The sequence below is a fragment of the Pituophis catenifer genome, unplaced genomic scaffold (assembly GCF_029215685.1).
Source record: "Pituophis catenifer annectens isolate HBS135680 unplaced genomic scaffold, rPitCat1.0.hap2 SCAF_2, whole genome shotgun sequence".
Lineage (NCBI taxonomy): Eukaryota > Metazoa > Chordata > Lepidosauria > Squamata > Colubridae > Pituophis > Pituophis catenifer.
The window spans coordinates 22,906,633-22,933,150 of NW_027256882.1; the positions used below are offsets into that span (position 1 = coordinate 22,906,633).

Below are 26,518 nucleotides of genomic sequence, written 5' to 3' on the forward strand. Positions count from 1 at the left end.
CAGTAACAGTAGAAGGTTAGCGAAATAATTTGTGGTTTTCTAATTATGAATATCTAAGCTTACACCATCTGTTATTTCTGCATACATATGGCTGTATCATTTTCTCCTCTTTTCTGAAATGTATAAATATATGCAACCTTTTGTCTGTAGGATTCCATCTCATTATTTTCAGATAGTAATTCCTCCAGTGAACATTTTTAAATCTATTAATAACACTTTGAGCCTTTTTCTGTTCCAAACTGTACCTATAAAAATTAAAAAGAATTTTTTGATTGTTGTGGATTTAATAAGACCAACACAACTTTTCAGGGTTAATCAGAGACAATGTATATTGTGCAATAGATTCAAAGCTCTGTACATGAAGCATTGAACAAAGACAGAAATTAGGTACAATGATTTTTATACCCTTCTAGACAAAGGATTCTGTTAACTCAGCAGTTTATGTGATCATATACATTTGTCATATTTAATTGACACTTTCATTTTATTCTTTGCCAACAGTCATAATTCTTTTAGCCAATTACTGAAGCATAGATTCAAATTATCTCTTGTTAATATTACATGTGGTCATACTTGATCTCTTTAACCTTCATACTGTATATCACCAAATGTCTCTTATCTCTGACAACTGAGGGGCCCCTTTGTGAATGTTTCTACTTCAAAGGAATACTCTCCTTTCAACTGGAGATAATTGGCTTCCCTCAAACAAGCACATTTCCTTTCTTACAAATAAAGAGGGCCCTTCAGTGATCATCCAGCTGGACCCACATTTACCTACCTACATTATGATGACTGGAATAAATCAACATTGGCATTAATATGGCAAGGGGAAAAAAAGCAAGAATAAAATTGAAAATGCTACAATGCTATGCCTCGGGTCATAGGTCATTCTTAATCCTCAGTATAAGGACAGATCAAAGCAGGATGAAATGTCATGTGGGAGAAGCAGCTGGCAAATAACAGAAAATGAGTCAGAAAATGAGGTAGAACCAGGGAGAAGATGTTGACGGGGGGGGGGGGGGAAAGAGGGGAGAGAGGGAGGGAGAGAGAGAGAGCCCAATTCATCCCTATGAGAATGGCAGCCTGGCAATGGTCAGCATCTTAGAATGCTGCTGACTGCTGCAGGGGTGGGCTTCAAAACTTTTAGCAAGGGGTTCTCTGCCCAGTTGTTGGCTGGGCGTGGCCATTGTGGGTGTGGCCTATTCGGCCTCCTGCACCATGGTGGGGGCGTTTTTGCCCTCCCCAGGCTCCGGAAACTTTCCTTGAGCCTCCGGGAGGGCGAAAAAGGCCTCCCTAGGCTCCGGACGCCCTTCCCAAGCTTCTGGTAGGCCCATTTTTCAGCCTCCCTGAGCCTCCGTACAGGCCCTGCACTTACCTGCATCCAAAACAGGCCGTGTGGGGACTCCTGGGAAGGGCAGGGCAGAAGCCAGCCAGGAGTGGGATTTGGGAGTTCTCCAAACTGCACAGAATCTTAGCTAGAGGTTCTTGCGAACCCATGCGAATCCCCAGCAGCCCACCCCTGGACTGCTCTATTCTAAGTCTTACATGGCCCAGACTAAGGATGCAGCTCACACTATGGTTCACATAACATGTAGACATGAACATACATAGATGCAAACAAGGGGAGTGATAAAACACAAATATGCATATATAGCATCCTTCCTGATTAGACATGCACAAAACAACAATAAAAACAACACATACAGTCAGGTCAGAAATATTGGGACATCGACACAATTCTAACATCTTTGGCTCTATACACCGCCACAATTTAATTCTTTTAATTATCTTAACTTTTGCATTTGTATGTTTTTTAATTTTGGCTGTTCACCGCCCTGAGTCCCTTCTGGGAGAAGGGCGGTATACAAATTAAATTAATAAATAATAAATAAATAAATAAACAAACAATGGAGTTGGAATGAAACAAACACAATGTGCTTTAACTGCAGACTGTCAGCTTTAATTTAAGGGTATGTACATCCAACTCAGGTGACTTAGGACTTACAGCAGTTTGCATATGTGCCTCCCATTTGTTAAGGGACCAAAAGTAATGGGTCAGAATAATAATCATAAACCAAACTTTCCCTTCTTAATACTTGGTTGCAAATCCTTTGCAGTCAATCACAGCTTGAAGTCTGGAATGCACAGACATCACCAGATGCTGGGTTTCATCCCTGGTGATGCTCTGCCAGGCCTCTACTGCAACTGTCTTCAGTTCCTGCTTGTTCTTGGGGCATTTTCCCTTCAGTTTTGTCTTCAGCAAGTGAAATGCATGCTCAATGGGATTCAGGTCAGGTGATTGACTTGGCCATTGCATAACATTCCACTTCTGTCCGTTCAAAAACTCTTTGGTTGCTTTTGCAGTATGCTTTGGGTCATTGTCCATCTGCACTGGGAAGCACTGTCCAATGAGTTCTGCAGCATTTGGCTGAATGTGAGCAGATAATATTGCCCGAAACACTTCAGAATTCATCCTGCTGCTTTTGTCAGCAGTCACATCATCAATAAATACAAGAGAACCAGTTCCATTGGCAGCCATACATGCCCACGCCATGACACTACCACCACCATGCTTCACTGATGAGGTGGTATGCTTAGGATCATGAGCAGTTCCTTTCCTTCTCCATAGTCTTCTCTTCCCATCACTCTGGTACAAGTTGATCTTGGTCTCATCCGTCCATAGGATCTTGTTCCAGAACTGTGAAGGCTTTGTTAGATGTTGTTTGGCAAACTCTAATCTGGCCTTCCTGTTTTTGAGGCTCACCAATGGTTTACATCTTGTGGTGAACCCTCTGTATTCACTCTGGTGAAGTCTTCTCTTGATTGTTGACTTTGACACACATACACCTACCTCCTGGAGAGTGTTCTTGATCTGGCCAACTGTTGTGAAGGGTGTTTTCTTCACCAGGGAAAGAATTCTTCGGTCATCCACCACACTTGTTTTCCATGGTCTCCCGGGTCTTTTGGTATTGCTGAGCTCACCGGTGCATTCCTTCTTTTTGAGAATGTTTCAAACAGTTGTTTTGGCCACGCCTAATGTTCTTGCTATCTCTCTGATGAGTTTGTTTTGTTTCTTCAGCCTAATGATGGCTTGCTTCACTGATAGTGACAGCTCTTTGGATCTCATCTTGAGAGTTGACAGCAACAGATTCCAAATGCCAATAGCACACTTGAAATGAACTCTGGGCCTTTTATCTGCACATTGTAATTGGGGTAATGAGGGAATATCACACACCTGGCCATGGAACAGCTGAGAAGCCAATTGTCCCATTACTTTTGGTCCCTTAACAAGTGGGAGGCACATATACAAACTGCTGTAAGTCCTACACCGTTCACCTGAGTTGGATGTACATACCCTCAAATTAAAGCTGACAGTCTGCAGTTAACGCACATTGTGTTTGTTTCATTCCAACTCCATTGTTTATTTATTTATTTATTTATTTATTATTTATTAATTTAATTTGTATACTGCCCTTCTCCCAGAAGGGACTCAGGGCGGTGAACAGCCAAAATTAAAAAACATACAAATGCAAAAGTTAAGATAATTAAAAGAATTAAATCATTGGCTACCCAATTTAAAACCCCAAATCCATAAAATTTAAAATCCCAATTAAAAACCATTTAGGCTAGGCCGGCTTGATGAAATAAAAACGTCTTCAGGGCTTTACGGAAGGTAGTGGTAGTGTATAGAGCCAAAGATGTTAGAATTGTGTCGATGTCCCAATATTTCTGGACCTGACTGTATATGGTCACACTGAGTAGATAATTATAGCCACACAAGTACATATACAAACAGGTGTTATGACCCAGGTGGTTAAGGAAAGGCACGCCTTTACAAGAATCCAAAGAAAATGGAGGGTTTGGCTTACCAGATTGGCTCTTATATTACCAGGCTTGTGTGATAACACAGTTAGAAGAATGGATAACCCTTAAGCACAAGAGTGTTATATTTAGAAGGACATGGCTTACAACTGGGATGGCACCAGGAATGGGTTCTACTTACCTTTACTACTGGTTTGCAATGGGGCCGTTCCCGCGCACACTTCACTCGCCTGCGCACGCACTCTTCTGCGCATGCGCAGAAGCGTTCTGATAACATCAGGGTCAGTGGGCAGAGCCTCCCACCGGTTTTACTACCGGTTCTAGAGAACCAGTGCGAACCGGGGGCAACCCACCACTGGATGGCACACCTTTCTATCAGGGGTGAAATGTAAAATTTGTTACTACTGGTTCTGTGGGCGTGGCTTAGTGGGGGGGGGGTAATGTGACTGGGTGGGCATGGCCAACTTTTTTTTTTTTTTTTTTTACTTTTCAAAGCATTTTTTCTAATGCTTTGAAAAGCCTCTGCCGATCAGGCAACTCAGCTGGGATCGTCAGAGAGGCTTTTTAAAAAATGCTTTGAAAAGCCTCTGACGATCCCAGCTGAGCCGTGCAATCATCAGAGGCTTTTTTTTTTTTTACTTTTAAAAGCATTTTTTCATCAGAAGAGGTTGTAGAAAAAATGCTTTTAAAAGTTAAAAAAAAAAAGCCTCTGATGATCGTGCAACTCAGCTGGGCATGGTTTAGGGGGCGCAGGGATTTTTGCTACTGGTTCTCCGAACCACCCACCGCCATCGCTACCGGATCGGGCGATCTGGTCCGAACTGGGAGCATTTCACCCCTGCTTTCTATGGTATGGGGGGGGGGAGGCCAGAGATACTTCCAAAATCACTATATAAGAAATTCACTAATATCTGTATGAGAAAAAATAAAACCTAAAATATATTGGAATGTTCTTATAAAACTTGCCAGGGCGCCTGCAAGCTACAAGGGCACATTCCTTAGGTCTCAATTTGTCTACTAAATAGCCCGTTCATCTTTTTTTTTTTTTTAATTTGATTTATATGCGGCCCTTCTCCGGAGACTCAGGGCGGCTTACAATGTGCTAAGCAATAGCCTTCATCCTTTTGTATATTTATTCAAAGTCAGCTTATTGCCCCCACAAACTGGGTCCTCAATTTACCTACCTTAGAAAGGATGGAAGGCTGAGTCAACCTTGAGCCTGGCGAGATTCGAACCTGCAGTAATTGCAGGCAGCTGTGTTAATAACAGGGTGCTTTAGACCACTGTACTACCAAGGCTCTTAAAACTGATCTGCCTCACAATTCAAAAGCTTTTTGAATTGCTGCATTTTCTCCTCTTTTCTGAAATGTATAAATATGTGCAACTGTTTGTCTGTAGGATTCCATCTCATTATTTTCAGATAGTAATTCCTCCAGTGAACATTTTAAAATCTATTAATAATACTTTGAGCCTTTTTCTGTTCCAAACCGTGCCTATAAAAATTGGTACCTGGCCTTGCATTCCTGCAGGTCTTCCCTCTGCTTGGAAAGCCTATGCTCATAGTCCTCAGTGAGGTGCTTCTTCTGAGCCTTCTTCTCAGTCAGATCCAATTTGAACTGAGCCAGCTGTTTTGCCAACTCTCTCATGGTGGCTGCTTAGCTCCAACAACTGTTTCCTGTTTGGGCCTCAAGGAGCCTGGGTGGGGAGGTGAGGAGTGGCTGGCAGGGGAGGGGTGAGTAGAGGTCAGCGAGGTGCCCCTCGATGTGAGTGACATCGAGTTGGCCATTGAGTTGGCCACACCCACCCAGTCACATGACCACCTAACCACACCCACCTAGCTGGTCATTAGGTAGATCATATTAGTGGCCCGTGTGATTTAAAATTATGAATTTAGTGGTCTCTGAGGTCCAAAAGGTTGAGGATCTCTGATCTAGATGGTGGAATGTGGTTCTAGACTGAAATGAAAGCAAGTAATTTCCTATGGGAGTATTTGGTTACAGAGAAAAAAGCGGATGTGAAGAAGAGATTCAAGTTGAGTCTGCAGATTCAACAATTGCATTTAAAGGGACAACTAAAACGGTGAAAGAAAAAGACTCCTAGCACAGTTTCTATATGCTGAAAGAACAAAGAAAAGGGAGTTAATATATTGAAATGCAGTACTTTATTTCTATTGTGTATTCAAAGTGAAAAGTGAAACAAAACAAAAGAATGTTTGATTTTTTTAGGAACACAACAATATTTTTGAAATTATTAACTGACATTTGGGGAAAAGATGTGCCAAATTTTAATTTCTATTTTATTTTGACAATAGATGTTCTTTTGTATTTAGATCTGGTCTTAAAAAAATAATGTAACACTTTGGGAGGAAGATGCAGCAAAGCAGCCCAGCACTGGAAGTTAAGATGGAGAAGACCTGCACAGCCATCATGTACTTCCCTTTGGTGCTAAGGTAGGTGGGCACAAAGGAGATCCAGACACTGCAAAAGACCAGCATGCTAAAAGTGATCAATTTGGCTTCATTGAAGGCCCCAGGCAGATTCCTGGCCACTGTGAAGCAGATAGCAGTCAGAAAGCCCATGTAGCCAAGGGCACCATAGAACATGGTGACAGAGCCTTCATTGCACTGTAGAATGATTTCTCCAGATTGTGAGTGCATGTCAGTCTCAGGGAAAGGGGGGAAAGCACCCAACCAGATGCTGCAGAGAACAACTTGAAGACCACAGCAAGAGAGGATGATGGAGTTGGCCAAACTCTTTCCAAGCCATCTCTGAACATTATTCCCTGGTTTCGTGGCCCAGAAGGCCAGCATCACTGTGATCGTTTTGGCCAAGAGAGAAGAAATGGCAGCCGAGAAGATGATGCTGAAGGCCGTTTGTTGAAGAAGGCAAGTGACTCTCCTTGGCTGGCCAATGAACAAGAAGCAGGTGAAGAAGGAAAGCAGGAGACAGACAAGAAGGATATAAGAGAGGTCCCGATTGTTGGCTTTGACTATGGGAGTTTCTTGAAATTTTATGAAAATTCTCAAGATAAAGTATGTGATCAAAGAGAGGAACAAAGCAATGGAAGTCAAGATAGCCCCCAATTTTTCTTGGTATGATAGGAAAGTCTTAATCTTAGGGATACGGTGATCTCGGTTACTGTTTGGATGTTGATCTCCTGGACATTTGTTGCATTTTTCTGTGTCTGAAAAAGAGCAAAAGTAATATTTACCTTAAATCTTATACATTTGTAAATGCTAAAATCCTCTCTTCAAATGTTGTCTTTAGTGGCAACTGTTGAGGAAGTTTAATTTTTGTTGTTGTTAGTTGCAAAGTCATGTCAAACCCATTGCGACCCCATGGACAATGTTCCTCCAGGCCTTCCTGTCCTCTACCATCCTCTGGAGTCCATTTAAGCTCACGCCTGCTGCTTCAGTGACTCTATCGAGCCATCTCATTCTCTGCCATCCCCTTTTTCTTTTGCCTTCAAACTTTCCCAACATTAGGCTCTTCTCCAGTGAGTCCTTCCTTCTTATTAGGTGGCCAAAGTATTTATTTATTTATTTTTTATTTTAATTTGATTTATATGCCGCCCTTCTCCGGAGACTCAGGGCGGCTTACAATGCGTTAAGCAATAGCCTTCATACTTTTGTATATTTATACAAAGTCAGCTTATTTCCCCCACAAACTGGGTCCTCAATTTACCTACCTTAGAAAGGATGGAAGGCTGAGTCAACCTTGAGCCTGGGGAGATTCGAACTTGCAGTAATTGCAAGCAGCTGAATGTTAATAACAGGCTATTAGTCTGCTGCGCCACCAGGCTCCTCTTTGAGTTTCATCTTCAGGATCTGGCCTTCTAAAGTGCAGTCAGGGTTGATCTCCTCTAGGACTGACTGGTTTGATCACCGCTTCCTGAAATGAGCCAAGGATTGGTCAGCATTACCTAGGTGAAGCCAACTCTGACTTCGCCCCCTTCACGCCTTGCCTCTGACCCTGTTTCCCCCTCTCCCCAAAGTGTGTCACCCGGTGACATTCCCCAATGAAGTAATTTGACGGGTTGTAGAAGTCACTCAGGGACATGGTGGCTCAGTGGCTAAGACACTCATCTTGTCGATCGAAAGATCGGCAGTTCAGCGGTTCGAATCCCTAGTGCCACGTAACTGGGTGAGCTCCCGTTACTTGTCCCAGCTTCTGCCAACCTAGCAGAATATTGTTTTTCTTTTTAAAAATTTGGTTTTGTAAATTTTTAAAAGATTTTTCCTCTTCACGGGCCCCCTTTGAGCTCCATGGGCCCTGGAACAATGTAGGAGAGGGGGCTGGATCCCCCTCTCCTCAGGCCAGAGGTGTTATTCAGCAGGTTCTGATCAGTTCTGGAGAACCGGTAGCGGAAATTTTGAGTAGTTCGGGGAACCAGTAAATACCACCTCTGACTGGCCCCGCTCCCATCTATTCTCTGCCTCCCGAGTCCCAGCTGATCGGGAGGGAATGGGGATTTTGTAGTAATCTTCCGCTGGAGTGCGGAGGGAATGGAGATGTTACAGTATCCTTCCCCTGCCACGTCCACCAAGCCACACCCATCAAGCCACGCCCAAAGAACTGGTAGTAAAAAAAATTTAATCCCACCACTGCATCAGGCCTGTCTATATGAATGGTGATGAGCATCTGAGTAACTCTAGCCAGATCCCCCTGTATCAGATAGTCCCAAATGTGCTTTTTTTTTTTTTCTCAAGAGGCAAGAGCCTTGATGGTACAGTGGTCTAAGCACCCTGTTATTAACACAGCTGCCTGCAATTTACTGCTGGTTCGAATCTCTCCAAGGCTCAAGGTTGACTCAGCCTTCCATCCTTTCTAAGGTAGGTGAAATGAGGACCCAGTTTGTGGGGGCAATAAGCTGACTTTGTATAAATATACAAAAGTATGAAGGCTATTGCTTAACACATTGTAAGCCGCCCTGAGTCTCCGGAGAAGGGCGGCATATAAATCAAATTTAAAAAAAAAAAAGTGGACTTTCTGGTTTTTCTTTTGAAGATGTTTCACTTCTCATCCAAGAAGCTTCTTCAGCTCTGGCTGGATGGTGGGGAATGGAAGGATTTATATTCCTCGCAGACAGCTGCAATAAATCCTTCCATTCTCCACCATCCAGTCAGAGCTGAAGAAGCTTCTTGGATGAGAAGCGAAACGTCTTCAAGGAAAAACAAAGAAAATCCAGTTGTCCCTTTGGGGCAACCATGATCTGGATGACTGAGAATCTCCATAGATACCTGCATCAGGACTAATAAAGATGATTACACTGGGATTAACAGTGGAACAAAGATGATTACACTGGGATCAACAGTGAGAAAAATAAAGATGATTACACTGGGATTAACAGTGGAACAAGATGATTACACTGGGATCAACAGTGAGAAAAATAAAGATGATTACACTGGGATTAACAGTGGAACAAAGATGATTACACTGGGATCAACAGTGAGAAAAATAAAGATGATTACACTGGGATTAACAGTGGAACAAAGATGATTACACTGGGATCAACGGTGAGAAAAATAAAGATGATTACACTGGGATTAACAGTGGAACAAAGATGATTACATTGGGATTAACAGTGGAACAAAGATGATTACACTGGGATTAACAGTGAGAAAAATAAAGATGATTACACTGGGATTAACAGTGGAACAAAAATGATTACACTGGGATTAACAGTGAGAAAAATAAAGATGATTACACTGGGATTAACAGTGGAACAAAGATGATTACACTGGGATCAACAGTGAGAAAAATAAAGATGATTACACTGGGATTAACAGTGAGAAAAATAAAGATGATTACACTGGGATTAACAATGGAATAAAGATGAGTACATTGAGATTAACAGTGGAAGGATAAGAGAAAAGGTTAAATTAGAAAATTGATAGTTATAATAATTGGGATATTTTTTAAATATGTACAACAATTGTAATAATTTGAACATTTATTATCTAAGTAAAAAAAGAAAATTGAAACAATATATGATTATGATTTATAAATAAAAAAATTTTAATTGGTGTTATATAAATGATATGGTTTAATAGATAGAATTTAGGATAATTGGAAAATTGCATTAAATAGCATTATTTGAACTAAGAATTATGTTTAAAGGTTAAATTGCTATATTTTTAAGATTAAAGATAAGATTTAAAGTTGATAAAGTAAGAGGAACAAAGATTTAATGAGCATTATGAAATATAAACATGTTTGAATTGTATTGTTAATAATGAGGATTTAGGATAAGAATTGTGAAATGTATTAAGAGACATTAATTGAATTATGATTTAAGGTGGGTTAATAGAAGGGTAATTGTTTTGATTAAGTAAATATGTGATAATTTTTTTTTAAAGATGGTATTAGTTGAATATGTGATTTAAGATTAAGAAATAAGTATTATGGCAAAATTGAATAGATAAAATTTTGTTAAAGATGACAAAAACTGAACAAATTGATGATGGGATCAAAGCTCTGTTCCGAAAAGATGTAATTTGTATGTTTGGGGAAAAAAAAACTTTTTGCAAAAAAAATAATAAGTTAGTAACCCAGTTGTTAAATGGCTTCCACATTGGCTTTGCTTGTCAGACGGTCGCAAAAGGGGATCACATGGCCTTGGGACACAGCAACGGTCATAAATATGAACCAGGTTGCCAAGCATCTGTATTTTGATCGCACGATCGCATGGGGATGCTGCAAAGGTCATTCACTGTGGGAAAAAAATGATCATTAAGTCACTGTTCTCAGTGCCTTCCTAACTATGAACAGTCACTAAACGAACTGTCGTAAGTCGAGGACTACCTGTGTTATTGTTCAGCAGCTTAAGAGCAAACAAACAGCTCCCTATTCAATTTCAATTGAATTTCAATTTAATTCAATTTATATGCCGCCCCTCTCCGAAGACTCAGGGCGGCTCACAATACATTTATTTTATTTATTTTATTTATTTATTTTATTAAATTTCTATACCGTCCTTCTCCCGAAGGACTCAGGGCGGTGAACAGCCACAAGATAAAACACATAAATACAAAAATTTAAAATAAATTAAAAACAAATTAAATAATTTGGCTGAATTTAAAACAAATTAAAATTTACATTTAAAAAGGGGAGAAGAGTTAGGCCAGGCCAGTTTGATGGAATAAAAAAGTCTGAAGCGCGCTTTAAAATCCTAATAAAAAAACATTTTAAAATTAAAAACTTAAAAATTTAAAAATTATTCACAGGACGCCAGAATAATTATTGTCAAAAATAATAATTCAGCAGTTTAAAGAGGAAACTTCCTAACAGTGAGGAATTCAAAGCGACAATAAAGTTATTCTAAGTCTCTCAGTGAGGACAATTAACCAGTGGAACAGCTTGCCACCAGAAGTTATGGGTGCTTCACCACTGGAGGTTTTTAAGAAAAGACCGGACAGCCACCTGTCTGAAATAGGATAGGGGCTGGACTAGAAGACCTCCAAGGTCCCTCCCAGCTCGATTCGGATTCAGAAACATTGGACCTGGATACCTTCGAGACCGTCTTCTGCCACCAATAGCCTCCCACCGGCCAGTTCGCTCCCACAGAGAGGGTCTCCTCAGGGTGCCATCGGCCAAATTATGTCGGCTGGCAACACCCAGGGGGAGGGCCTTCTCTGTGGGGGCTCCTGCCCTTTGGAATGACCTGCCCCCCCAAAATTCGTAAAATCTCTGATCTCCGCGTGTTTCGCTGTGCCCTCAAAACCATGTTGTTCCACCAGGCTGGGCTATCAATGTAAAGATTTTAATTGGTTTTAAATGGGATTTTTTTTTAAATTAATTTTTTTAATTTGATTTATATGCCGCCCTTCTCCGGAGACTCAGGGCGGCTTACAGTGCGTTAAGCAATAGCCTTCATCCTTTTGTATATTTTTATACAAAGTCAGCTTATTGCCCCCACAAACTGGGTCCTCAATTTACCTCACCTTAGAAAGGATGGAAGGCTGAGTCAACCTTGAGCCTGGCGTGATTCGAACCTGCAGTAATTGCAGGCAGCTGGTCTTAATAACAGGGTGCTTTAAACCACTGTACTACCAAGGCGCCTTTTAAATTTGGGGTTAAATTTTAAATTTGGGGTTTTATAAATTGGGCCTATTATTTAATAATTTTAATTGTTTTTAAACTCGTGTCTGTCTTTGTGTTTTTAATCAGGCTGTACACCGCCCTGAGTCCTTCGGGAGAAGGGTGGTGTAGAAATAAAATTAATAAATAAAAATAAAATAAATAAAATAAAATAAAATAAAACAGCTCTTATTCGCACAAATTCAGGATTATTATTTTTTTTTTTTAAAGTGAAATTCGAGTCGCTTCCAGGACAAAGGCGTTTTCACACTACTCACTGGGGGGGGGGGGAGAAAGAGTCCGATCGGCCATAGGGAAATCTCTCCCCGGAGAAAGGCATCTGCACATGCTCAGAGGCTATTTTTGCCCCTCCGAAGCGGCAAAAACAGCCGCAACGGAGCGCCGGCGACCGGCAGAGGGCTCTGGACCGCATCACGGTTTGCTAAAACCGGTAGGCTTCGCTCGTTTGACGCTACTGGATCTGGGAGGAAGAGGCTGATCTCTCCAGCCGGACGGCGGGGTTATATCCGGAGACAGGTAAACAGGCTTAGTGTGGGCACAGCCGGAGGGATCCCATCCGATCCCTCCGGTGCAGGAAGGAGGGATCGGACTGAGGGGGGATCCCCACTCAGGTTTTTTTCAAACCCCCCCCCCTAAAAAAAAAATCCATCCCACGGGGTTCAATAAACACCCCACCCCCACCCCCGCGAAACTGCCGCCCTTCCCGCGTGTATTTTTCTAGCGATCGGCGCAAACATCAAAGGAGAGAGAGAAAGCCACGATCAAAGCAAGTCCGAACGTGACGTCATAAGAATTCCGAGGCGATCCCTTTGAAGTCAGGCGTCAGTAGAATTCCCAGGCTTCGAAAGGGGAGGGGCGCGGAAGTCAGCTTTTCAGCCTTTCAAACCCCCTTCCACGCCTTCCAGGATCTGGACTACAGCCCCCATCGGTCGCCGCCCGCGGGGTTGGGAATCGCCTTTCAGCGCACGAGGTGAGCCTCAAATCCACCAAAGTAACCCGGGAAGTTTTGGGACTGCTTAGGAGACCTTTGAGAGCAAAGAGAAAAAAGCGCTCTGTATAAGCTCAGGGGAACTCTTCCTGGCTGACCCAAAGGTGCTTTTTTTTTTTTTTTCCAAAAGGCCACTGGACTTTCTGGTTTTTTTTTTTTATTGAAAAGTTTTATAAAAGATACAAACATTTTCTCCCTCCCTCCCACCCCTCCTCCCTCACCCCATCCCACCCCCTTTGCCCACCCACCCACCCTCTCCCTAGACTTCCCAGAACAAGCACAAACATAAAACTAAAATATGCTAACAGTTTGTTGACTTCAACTTCTCCCTAGGTCTTTAACTCCTTATAACTCAAAACACTATAAACATAAACTAAAAATTAGATTAAATGTTTCATTCATAAGCTATATGAAACTTCTTAGTCTGATCCTTATTTTGAATATAGTCAATCCATCTTCTCCATTCCGATATGTATCTTTCGTTTGAGTGGTCTTTGAGATGTGATGAAATTTTTGCCATCTCTGCCAAATGCGCGACTTTTAATGTCCATTCCTCAATAGTAGGTGGATCTTCCTTCTTCCAGTACTGTGTCACCAATAACCTAGCTGCTGTTATTAAATTTAAAACCAACTTAGTCCCTATTACAGTACAATCCGTAACTATTCCCAACAAAAAAAAACCTGGTGTAAATAATTTACAGTAAATTTAATCTTTTTCTTTAAAATAGTTTGAATAATCCACCATATTTTTATCCAAAAAGCCTTAATTTTTTTTACATGTGACTTTCTGTTTGTTTTTTTTTTCAAAGACGTTTGGCTTCTCATCCAAGAACCTTCTTCAGCTCAGAAGATCCAGAGCTGAAAAAGCTTCTTGGATGAGAAGCCAAACGTCCTTCAAAGAAAAACCAGAAAGTCCAGTGGCCTCTTGAAAAAAAAAAAATGTGACCTTGGATGACTGAGAATCTCCAAGGACTTGTCCCTGGCTGAAATCTTGGAGCAACGTTGGATCGCAGAGCTCTAGCTGGGCACCGTGGGAGTTGTAGTCTTAAGATGATCTGGATGGCATGAAGGCCATCATCCCTCATTTGGTTACCTTTTGGAGCCAGTATCTCTTCCGTTTCAGCCTACCTTGTATGGTGGTTGTCCCAAAAGTTTTTTTTTTTTTCCAAGAGGCAAACTGGACTTTCTGGTTTTTTTCTTTGAAGACGTTTCGCTTCTCATCCAAGAAGCTTCTTCAACTCTGTATGGAGGTTGTGGGGGGGAAATAGGAGGGAATGCTATGTTTGCTGCATTAACCACCTTCATAAAAGACAATATGTCCTCTAACATATGTTAATATAGGTTGACGTATTTTTTGTTCTTTTTTTTTTTTTTGCAAAAAGTTTTTTTTATTTTTTTTCCAAACATACAAATTACATCCTTTCGGAACAGAGCTTTGATCCGGACATCACTTTGTTCAATTTTTAACAAAATCTTTTAACAAAACCTTATCTATACCATTTTGCCATAGCACTTATTTCTAAATCTTATATCACATATTCAACTAATACCATCTTTAAAAAATTAACACATATTTACTTAATCAAAACAATTACCCTTCTATTAACCCACCTTAATTCAATTAATAACTCATAATACAACAATTCTTACCCTAAATCCTCACTATTAGCAATACAATTCAAACATATTTATATTTCATTATGCTCATTATTCCATTATTTATCAAATTTAAATCTTACTTTGTAATTTTAGAAATATAGCAATTTAACATTTATACATAGTTCTTAGTTCAGATAATGCTTTGTAACACAATTTCCCAATTATCCTGGATTCTATCTATCAAACCATACCATTTATATAACACCAATTAAGTAATTTTTGTTTAGAAATTATAATCACATATTGTTTCAGTTTTCTTTTCTTTTTCACTTAGGTAATAAATGTTCAAATTATCACAATTGTTATACATATTTAAACAGTATCCCAAATTATTATTTGGGTTAAAGGTTAAATTTTCTAATTTAACCTTTTCTTTTATCCTTCCACTGTTATATTTATTTTATTTATTTATTTATTTTATTTCTATACCGCCCTTCTCCCGAAGGACTCAGGGCGGTGTACAGCCTGATTAAAAGCACAAAGACAGACAAAATTTAAAAATAATTAAAATTATTAAATAATAGGCTCAATTATAAAACCCCTAAATTTCAAATCTGTTAATCCCAATGTACAAAATACATCTTTATTCCACTGTTAATCCCAACGTAATCATCTTTAGTTTTGACATATTTTTTGTTCTTATGCAGATGGGGCACAAGGAATTAAATGATTTTCAATATTCTTATATCTGTAATTTCTAATAGCAGCGCCATCATGCTCTGATCTGGCCTTACAAGGCACTTGTGTCCTGACATAAATTCTCACAATATTTGACCGTTTCAATATTTGGTTTTTAGCTTATTTTGTTCAAAGCTTTCCTCGCTATTATAAAAATTTATTCCAAAATGTCAGCAGCTGAAAAAATGGGTGAACTGGGCCTCTGTTTGACCTGCTTTTTTAAAATTTTTCCATTTATTTAAAAAAAAGGATTGTTTTGTGCAAGCTGTGCATAAGAGGTTGTGGGGCAGTTAGGAAAGGTGTGGATGGAAGAGAATTTAGAACTAAGCCGGTATTGGTCAACCTTGGCAACTCTTAAGAGGTGTGGACTTCAACTCCCAGAATCTCTCTGCCAGCGTGGTGGCAGGGGGATTCTGGGAGTTGAAGTCCACATCTTTTAAAGCTGTCAATGTTGAGAAACACTGATCTAAACCAGCGGTTACCAACTGGGGGTCTGTGGACCACTGGTGGTCTGAAAGAAAATTTCGGTGGTCCGCAGAAAAATTATTTGCATTTTTTATATTGCACTAAATCAGAGGTCCTCAAACTACGGCCCCTGGGACAGATACGTGCAATGAACATTTGTGTTGCTGCAGAGTTTCCCCCTTCCGGGTCTTTTTGTGCGGGTCAGAGGGGGACAGAAATTCCGACTTGGGATCTGCTTCAGCTTTCTGGTGTGGGGCTTTGGGCGAAGGCTGGAGGGAAGAGCCGCTGGTGGCGAAGAGCCCGAGGGCCTCGTTCCAGTGGGACTGCATCATGGCCTGGAACTGGCTGACCATCTCAGCCCACTGAGCCTCCAGGCGTCTGTACCTGGCCTTGCACTTCCGCAGGTCTTCCCTCTGCTTGGAAAGCCTATGCTCCTAGTCCTGAGTGAGGTGCTTCTGCTGAGCCTCCTTCTCCGCCAGATCCAATTTGAACTGAGCGGTTTTGCCAACTCTTTCTCTTGGTGGCTGCTTAGCTCCAACAACTGCTTCCTGTTGGGGCCCTAAGGAGCCCGGGTGGGGAGTCAAAGAGTGGCGGGGTGGGGAGGGGCAAGTAGAAGCCGACGAGGCGCCCCTTGAGGTGAGTGACATTGAGTTGACCACGCCCACCCAGTCACATGACCACCTAGGCATACCCACCCAGCCGGTCATTAGGCAGATCATATTAGTGGTCCGCGGGATTTAAAATTATGAATTTAATGGTCCCTGCAGTGGTGGGTTGCTCCTGGTTTGCATCGGTTCACAAGAACCGGTAGTAAAAAATTTTAGTAGTTCGGAGAACCAGTAATAACATTGGCTGGCCACACCCCCGAACCGGTCCCCGGCCTGGTCGCCGCTCGCTTACCCTGCCCACCTCATCAGAGGCTTTTTTTTTTTTTTTTACTTTTAAAAGCATTTTTTCTACAACCTCTTCGGCTGAAAAAAATGCTTTTTAAAGTTTAAAAAAAAGCCTCTGATGATTGTGCGGCTCAGTTGGGATCTCAGAGGCTTTTAAAAGCGGAAGAGGTTGTAGGGGGGGAAAAATACCTTTAAAAGCCTCTGGCGATCCCAGCTGACTTGTCTGATGGTCAGAAGCTTCTAAAAGCATTTTTTCCTGCAACCTCTTAAGGTTGCAGAAAAAATGCTTTTAAAAGTTAAAAAAAAAAAGTTGGCCACGCCCACCGTCACATTATACCCCCCCAAGCCATGCCCACAAAATAAGCCACGCCCACAGAACCGGTAGTAAAAAAAATTTAGAACCCACCCCTGAGGTCCGAAAGGTTGGTGACCTGATCTAAACTATCAAGAGACAGGAAGAGAGTCTCAATAAAGGAGAAGAGAGGGTCTGTGAACAGAAAAGGAAGAGCAAATTTCAGAATGGACAGCTTATAGCCAGCATTGTTAAAATCTCTTTTAATATCCTTTTTCTAGCTGTGAAGGCATTGTGGTTCCCCAAACAGCCACATTTGATGGAGCCAGGAGAGACTCCAGGGTCCCCAATGGCGCAAAGTCCCAGCCTCCAGAACATAGATGCAGAGTGCCAAGGTAAATTGGATTTTCTTACAGTTATTGGGACCCAAGTCTTCACAATTCACTGCTCAACTTCCAGGTCCTGTTTCTTTTTTTTAATTATCCCCAGCAGAAGCCACTATCCAGTTACACTTTTTAAAAATATAGGCCTCCAGCAACATTGTTCAGGCAGTCCTTGACTTACAACAGTTCATTGAGGGACCATTTGAAGTTACAACGGCACTGAAAAAAGTGACTTACGGCCATTTTTCACACTTAACGACAGTTGTAGCATCTCCGTGGTCAAGAGATCACAATGCAGACCCTTGGCAATCGACTCACATTTATGACGGTTGCAGTGTCTCGCGGTCACGGGATCCTCTTTTGCGACCTTAAGCAAGGAGAACGGGGAAGCTAGATTCACTTAACAACCATATTCCTAACTTAACAGCTGCAGTGATTCACTTAACAACTGTGGCAAGGAAGATCCAATGGGGCAAAACTCACTTAACTACTGTCTCGCTTAGCAACAGACATTTGGGACGCAATTGCAGTCGTAACTCAAGGACTACCTGCATGCCATTGTGTCACAGCGCCCATCTTTTGAAAAAGTCACCGATATGCCTGATGTGGTACTGTGGTGTTGTATCCAAGGAGTACATAATGGAACGCGGTAGCTCAGTGGCTAAGATGCTGAGCTTGTCGATCGAAAGGGCGGCAGTTCAGCGGTTTGAATCCCTAGTGCCGCGTAACGTGGTGAGTTCCCATTACTTGTCCCAGCTTCTGCCAACCTAGCAGTTCGAAATCACGTAAAAAATGCAAGTAGAAAAATAGGGACCATCTTTGGTGGGAAGGTAACAACGTTCCGTGAGCCTTTGGCATTTAGTCATGTCGGCCACATGACCATGGAGGTGTCTTCAGACAGTGCTGACTCTTCGGCTTTGAAACGGAGATGAGCACCACCCCCTAGAGTCGGGAACGACTAGCACATATGTGCAAGGGGAACCTTTACCTTATCCAAAGGGTTTCAATTTTGTTATCAGAGTGGGGGGAAAAAACCCTTTTTCCTCATCTATATGAGCTAATCACTTGACTTAACTTGTTGTTTCAGTAATTCAAAGGCCGAAGGCTCAGGAAGATGAGAAGGAGACCATTGCCAGTTCAGATAACTCTGAACCATTAGGCGTACGTGAGAAATTGTTAAGCAAATCCCATTTCCACACTCTGAAGGAGGAAGAGAATTTGGAAAACAAGCCAAACAATGAAGACCGGGCAAATAAAACTATAACTCAGCCCCTTCATCATGGACCAGGCGATATAAGCAATGCAGATAAAGGCAAGAGACAACTTGTGTGCAGCCGATGCAGAAAAAGTTTCAGCAGTACCACCAAACTTATTGCTCACGAGAGAATCCATACCGGAGCGAAACCGTATAAGTGCGGTCGTTGCGGGAAAAGCTTTGGCAAGAAATCGACTCTCGTTGCTCATTGGAGAATCCATTTGGAGGAGAGACCGTACAGATGCAGCGTGTGTGGGAAGAGCTTTCGGCAGATCTCCAGCCGCGTTGCCCACGAGCGAATCCATACCAAAGAAAAACCCTACGCTTGCCCGGAGTGCGGGAGGAACTTCAGGCTGAAATCGAGCTTGGTTGCCCACCGAAGAATCCACACGGGAGAAAAACCTTATGCGTGCTCTGAATGCGGGAGAAATTTCAGCCAGAAATCGGCGCTGCTTGCGCACGGGCGAGCCCACAAAGGTGAGAAACCCTACTCTTGCTCGGCCTGCGGGAAAAGTTTTAGCCAGAGCTCCAACCTCATTGCTCACGAGAGAATCCACACTGGGGAAAAACCCTATCGCTGTCCTCGCTGTGGGAGAGGTTTCGCCTGCAGCTCCAGCCTCGTTCGGCATCAGAGGATCCACACGGAAGACAAACCGTACGGATGTGTGGCCTGCGGGAAAACCTTCAGCTGCAATTCGAGCCTCAGCAGACACCGGCGGACCCACACGGGGGAGAAACCCCACGAATGCCCCGATTGTGGCAAAACCTTCAGCGTGAGCTCCCAACTCGGCGTGCATCGGAGGACCCACACGGAAGAGAAGCCCTATGAATGCTCGGAATGTGGGGAAAGCTTCAGTGTGATGTCGAGCCTTAACGCCCACCAGAGAATGCACGCGGGTACGAAGCCTTACAAATGTTCTGACTGTCCCAAAAGCGTTTATCTAAGGTCGAGTCTCACAGCTCACAAGAAAAGGCACAGAGAAAAGGCATTCGATTGCATAGAGTGCGGCAAAACCTTCAGCTGCAGTTCCGGGCTCATCCGCCACCAGAGAATTCACACGGGGGAAAAACCTTTCCGTTGCGGAGACTGCGGGAAAAGCTTCGTCTTGAGCGCCAACCTTATGGCACACCAGCGAATTCACACGGGAGAAAAGCCGTACGAGTGCTTGGAATGCGGCAAATTTTTCAGCGTGAGTTCGCAGCTCAGCATCCATCAGAGAACCCACACGGGAGAAAAACCGTATGCGTGCTCTCATTGCAGCAAGAGCTTCACGTGCAACTCCGCTCTTATTAGACATCTGAGGATCCACACCGGAGAGAAACCGTATCAGTGCTCGGAGTGTGGGAAAAGGTTCAATCTAAATTCGAATCTGGTCGTCCATCAAAAAACCCACGCTGGAGGGAAGCCCTATAAATGCATATACTGTGGGGAAAGTTTCTATACAAGGCCCCATTTTGTAGAGCATCATAGAGCCAGGCACTTGGATGCTGTAAATACGAAAACAGCTGAAAGCAACGTTAATTCTAAATCCATTAACTACCAAATAAACTATGTAGGATGGGGTTGATCAAACGGGTGGGGAGGAGACTGAATCCACTGGAAAGCTTTACAACAGGGGTCTCCAAACTTGGCAATTTGTGGACTTCAACTCCCAGGATTCCCTTCCAGTGTTGAAATCTAAAATTTGTTACTACCGGTTCTGTGGGTGTGGCTTGGTGCGGGGGATAATGTGACTGGGTGGGCATGGCCATTTTTATTTATTTTTTTACTTTTAAACTATTTTTTCTACAACCTCTTCAGCGAAGAGGTTGTAAAAAAATGCTTTCAAAAAGCTCTGACGATCCCAGCTGAGTTGCCTGATCGGCAGAGGCTTTTTTTCTTTTAAATGCCTCTGACGATCCAAGCTGAGTTGCCTGATCGGCAGAGGCTTTTTTTTTACTTTTAAAAGCATTTTTTTGGCCGAAGAGGTTGTAGAAAAAATGCTTTTAAAAGCCTTTGACGATCCCAGCTGAGCCGCGCAATCATCAGAGGCTTTTTTTTTACTTTTAAAAGCATTTTTTCGGCTGAAGAGGTAGAAAAAATGCTTTTAAAAGTAAAAAAAAAAAAAAGCCTCTGATGATTGCGTGGCTCAACTGGAGGATGGGGGGTGGCGGCAGGGATTTTTGCTACCAGTTCTCCAAACCACCCATCTCCATCGCTACCGGATCGGGCGATCCGGTCCGAACTGGGAGCATTTCACCCCTGTTCCCTTCCCCCAGAATTCTGGGAGTTGAAATCTACAAGTCTTCAAAGTTGCTAAATTTGGAGACCCCTGTTTTACATGAACCATTTTGCAAAAGATACTCTGTTGCTTCTCACAGTCCTAAGCCTTATCTTTGGACAATGCTAGCCATTTCTTGGATGTTTAAGGATCTTAAAACTCCACCCTTCTTTGGATTCTGCACCTATATTTTTAGGGGGAAAATTTCAAGGAAGGTAGAAAGTCCATGGGGAAAAAACCCTTTTGGTTTATCTACATTAACAGGTCGCTGTACCTTTAAGTAGCAAAGCTCCAAAGTTGTAAAAATGGGACTAATTCAATAAAAATAAGAACTTTTTTTTTAAAAATGGGAGAAAACTATGGCCTTGTTTTTTTATATACAAAACACATTTGTGATGCCCAGAAAGGTTGTTTATTTCAATGCCTGTTTTTTTTTTTTTTTGTTTGTTTGTTTAAAGTCACAACAGGAAGAGTGAGGGCCTACTGGCTGTGAGGAATTCTGGGAGTTGAAGTCCACCCATCTTAAAAGTTGCCAAGTTTGAAAAAAACACTGATCCATAATGTCATGATCTAGGATGGGCCTGGTTGTTGGAGGGATTGTCTGCCTACTCCATATTCCCAATGGTAAGATGGGGCAGTGTATAAATTTAATAAATACCGTATTTTTCGGAGTATAAGACACACCTTTTTCCCCCCTAAAAAGGGGTGAAAATTTAGGTGCGTCTTATACACCGAATGTAGCCCCGCCCACCCTTTGGCCTCTGCCTCACAGCATTTACCTCCTTGCAAGCAAACAGTAAGAAAAAACAGCTCCTTTCAGCTTCAGCACAGCGTAATTAGCACAAGTTGATTGGCTCGGCCTCCCGACTCTCAGCTGTTTTGCTCTCAGCTGTTTTGCGCAGGGCTCTGCTGCTTGCTACAAAGAGGTAAATTGCTGGAGCAGATTTTTTTTTTTTCTTGTGCTAATCAAGCTGCTGAAAACGAAAATGAAAGTAAAGGAGGCTGTTTGCTGCAAGGAGGCAAAATTGCTCAGAGGCAGAGGGAGATTTCTTTTTTCTTCTTTTCCTCACCAAAAAAGGTAGGTGCGTCTTATACTCCAGTGCGTCTTATACTCTGAAAAATACGGTAAATAAAAATAATCCAGCAAAATCAGCATGTTCCAGGTTCCACCGATTATTAAGCAATGGCCGTTAATGAGACCCAAGAAACCAGCAATATAGATATTCTCCTAAGAATCCATATGACCCCATCCTGGTTTGGGGAATTCTGGAAGTTGAAGTGTCCACACATCTTAAGAGTTTGAGAGACATTGATTTAAATAAATCCTTAAAACCTGGTTGCTTCTCAGATGTTGTGATTTGTGAGATGGTACTGTTTTTCTCTGGATGGTTTTTTTTATTTATTTATTTCATATTACATAGGTGGGCCATTTTAAATTTTGTCTAGTCTGCCTCCTAGAGTCATAATGGAGTTGGATAACAATTAAATTAAGTCCTAGTGGACATTCATTTAAATATGAGCCAGCAGTGTGCAGCAGCTGCCAAAAAAGCCAACACAGTTCTAGACTCTATTAACAGAGGAATAGAATCAAGATCACGTGAAGTGTTAATACCACTTTATAATGCCTTGGTAAGGCCACACTTGGAATACTGCATCCAGTTTTGGTCGCCATGAGGTAAAAAAGATGTGGAGACTCTAGAAAGAGTGCAGAGAAGAGCAACAAAGATGATGAGGGGACTGGAGGCTAAAACATATGAAGAACAGTTGCAGGAACTGGGTATATTTAGTTTGATGAAGAGAAGGACTAGGGAGAGACATGATAGCCGTGTTCCAATATCTCAGGGGCTGCCACAAAGAAGAGGGAGTCAAGCTATTCTCCAAAGCCCCTGAAGGCAGGACAAGAAGCAATGGGTGGAAACTAATCAAGGAGAGAAGCAACCTAGAACTGAGGAGAAATTTCCTGACAGAACAATTAACCAGTGGAACAACTTGCCTCCAGAAGTTGTGAATGCTCCAGCACTGGAAGTTTTTAAGAAGAGATTGGACAACCATTTGGCTGAAATGGCATTGGGTTTCCTGCCTGAGCAGGGGGTTGGACTAGAAGACCTCCAAGGTGCCTTCCAACTCTTCTACCCATAACTGGTGGTTTTTTTTAAAAAAAAGACTACTGTTGTGTAAATTCAGCCTGCGCTTTTATGTTATCTTCCCATGGCTGCCCCCTCTATGAAATATTACACCATAATTCAGAAAATACAATTATGTAAGGAGGAGGAGAATTTATTGGGTTTTTTTTTTCCAGCATCCCAGCCAGGGTGGATTCTATAAATTTTGAGCCCAAAATTTAGACTACTAAGTGAAACATTTGTTAATAGCAATAGCACTTAGACTTATATACTGCTTCATAGTGCTTTACATCCCTCTCTAAGCGGTTTACAGAGTCAGCCTATTGCCCCCCAACAATCTGGGTCCTCGTTTTACTGAAGGATGGAAGGCTGAGTCAACCTTGAGCCTGGTGAGATTCGAACTGCCAAACTGCAGGCAGCCGGCAGGCAGCAGAAGTAGCCTGCAGTACTGCACTCTTAAGCACTGCGCCACCGCGGCTGAAAGGGAAATGTTTGTTAAGTGAGTTTTGCCCCATTTTGCAACTTTTCTTGCCGCTGTTGTTAAGTGAATCACTGCATTTGTTAAGTGAGTCACACGGTTGAGAAGTAAATCTGGATTCCTCATTGACTTTGCTTATCAGAAGGGAGCAGAAGCTGATCACATGACCCCAGGACAGGGGTGAAATGCTCCCGGTTCGGACCGGATCATCCGATTCGGTAGCGATGGCAGCAGGTGGTTCGGAGAACCGGTAGCAAAAATCCCTGCACGCGCCCCCCCCACCATGCCCAGCTGAGTCGCATGATCATCAGAGGCTTTTTTTTTTTTACTTTTAAAAGTATTTTTTCTACAACCTCTTCCGACGAAAAAATGCTTTTAAAAGTAAAAAAAAAAAAAAAGCCTCTGTAGATCGCACGGCTCAGCTGGGATCGTCAGAGGCTTTTCAAAGCATTTTTTTCTGCAACCTCTTGGCTGAAGAGGTGGTAAAATAAATGCTTTGAAAAGTCTCTGACAATCCCAGCTGAGTTGCCTGATCGTCAGAGAGGCATTTGTTTAAAAGCCTCTCTGACAATCCCAGCTGAGTTGCTTGATCGGCAGAGGCTTTTCAAAGCATTAGAAAAAATGCTTTGAAAAGTTTTTTTTTTAAAAAAAGTTGGCCATGCCCACCCAGTCACATTACCCCCACCACCAAGCCACGCCTACAGAACCTTTAGTAACAAATTTTACATTTCACCCCTGCCCCAGGATACTGCAACCGTCATAAATATGAAGCAGTTGCCAAACGTCTTGAGTTTTTTGTCCTGTGACCATGGGGATACTGCAACGGTGGTAAGTGAAAATCGGTCCTAAGTCACTTTTTTCGGTGCCGTTGTAACTTTGGACGGTCGCTAAACAAGATAGTTGAAAGTCGAGGACTACCTGCATAAACTGTTCTTGCAATGTTTTTTAAGATTTCCTTTGCATTTTTGTGTGCCTCGCCTTTAAACAAAACTTCGCAGATGCCCACACCTTTTTCCCCAAACTCCACTGTGGGCAACACAACTGGGTCAGCTTAAACCTTCCGAGCCGCTTCACGAAATAGGAGGAGCAAAGCGGGCACAAAGGAAGATGCCAAGCGGGCCCAGCTGCTGTCTTCCTGCCTACCTGGCCAGCTGGTGACGCAGAATCCTGCTTTTTCTTCCCACTGGGCCCTGAACACGAAAGCTTTGGAACAGGTGCAGCAGGGCAACGTGGTTCAACGATGCTTCCTGCTTTGTCCTGTTTGCGAGAAGAAGCCAGCAGGTCTGGGCAGCGGAAGCGCAGAGCTGCCAATTCTGGATCTTTATTTAATATTTGCTTATTTGTTTGTTTTTCATATTTCTTAATCACCCATTTCCCTCAGAAAAGGAACAGCTCTGGGCAGAATGACCCGTTCTTGGCAGGGTTCAGACCAGAGGTGGGTTTCGGCAGGTTCTGACCAGTTCTGGAGAACCGGTAGCGGAAATTTTGAGTAGTTCGGAGAACCGGTAGTAAAAATTCTGATTGGCCCCGCCCCCACCTATTCTCTGCCTCCTGAGTCCCAGATGATCGGGAGGAAATAGGGATTTTGCAGTAACCTTCCCCTGGAGTGGGGTGGGAATGGAGATTTTACAGTATCCTTCCCCTGCCACGCCCACCAAGCCACACCCATAGAACCGATAGTAAAAAAATTTGAAACCCACCACTGGTTCAGACCCACGGTAAACCACAACTTTCTTATCAGATGTTTACACTATTTTATTTCATGGGCTCTTAACGATTTAGCCTGGCAACATGTTTGTGTTGTACGACCTTGCGGTTGTCCGCTCACTTAAACGATTTGAGTCATTAACCGAAGCAGTCAATTGAATAGGTGAATAAAAATAAGGCAAGTAAATCAAATAATGAATATAAATATATCATCATTTTAGCCGTTGTCTATCCGTTGCAGCAGGATGGCCTTTTCCGCATGTTTCCAACCAATACGGTCCTGCATGTGGAAGGAATAGACTATAATCTATCTATCTATCTATCTATCTATCTATCTATCTATCTATCTATCATCTATCTATCTATCTATCTATCTATCTATCTATCTATCTATCTAATGTATTATTTATTTAATATTCATTACAGTACTCAAATTTTGCTTGCCTTGTTTTATTTACATGTGTGTGTGTGTACATACCAGTGGTGGTATTCAGCTGGTTCTATCCAGTTCGGGCAAACCGGTAGCGGCGGCTGCAGGAGGCTACGCCCACCTGCCCGGTCATCATCACGTCCCGTTTTTGACCCTCTTGGCATGCGGGGAAGGCTCTGTGCATGTGCTCACATTTGCGAACTGGTAGCAAAAGTGAATACCCAATACATATACACACACACATATATGTATGTATGTATGTATATATATACACACACACAAACACACATATTTATAGACAGACAGACAGATAGAAAGATAGAGATAACTACACATACACACACACACATCTCCTATGAGCGGGGCCTTGATGAGCTGAAGGGGCTTGTGTAGGTAAATAAAAATTGTGTGGCTTATGTCGTCGGACATGTATACAACTGTTGTGGTCCACCAGCAGCCTGCGGAGCTGGCAGCGGAGTCAGACAGCGATGAGGCTGAGGAAGAACATGGGCCAGTCCTGGAGGCTGGAGAAGGCCCGGATGAGGGCTCAGGGTCAGAGGCAGAGATGGGGCCAGGGCCATCGGGGAGTGAGGTGCGGACTCCAGAACCTCCAGAGACTGATAGCAGAGAGGCAGAAGAACAGGAGGAGCCTGTTCCTAATGCACGCATGAGAAGAGCTGCCAGAAGGCAAGAGCAGCTCAAGCAAAGAGGACAACTCGGGAGTAGGGCCAAGAGATGATTGGTCCCTCCCATAAGGCTTAAAGCAGACCAGCAACGGCGTTTGGGCTTTGCCGGAGAACAACGTTGGTAGCTTCGTCTTCTTCATTTACGTCTTGTATTTATTTTTGTATCTGTGACTTCTGAACGTTTGCCAAGAAAGGCCTTTGGCAGTTTGCCTAATTGGACCAAGGACTGCGATAGGACTGAGGAATTTGTGTTGGGAGGAATTTGCTTTAATTTAGTTGAACGACGCTGGGAATGAAGT

At 42.6% G+C, this 26,518-nt stretch overlaps 1 pseudogene; it reads left to right on the forward strand.

Annotated features, from left to right (window-relative positions):
* LOC139309996 (zinc finger protein 850-like) overlaps positions 1 to 26,518 on the forward strand; it is a 247,364-nt pseudogene that overhangs the window by 176,012 nt on the left and 44,834 nt on the right.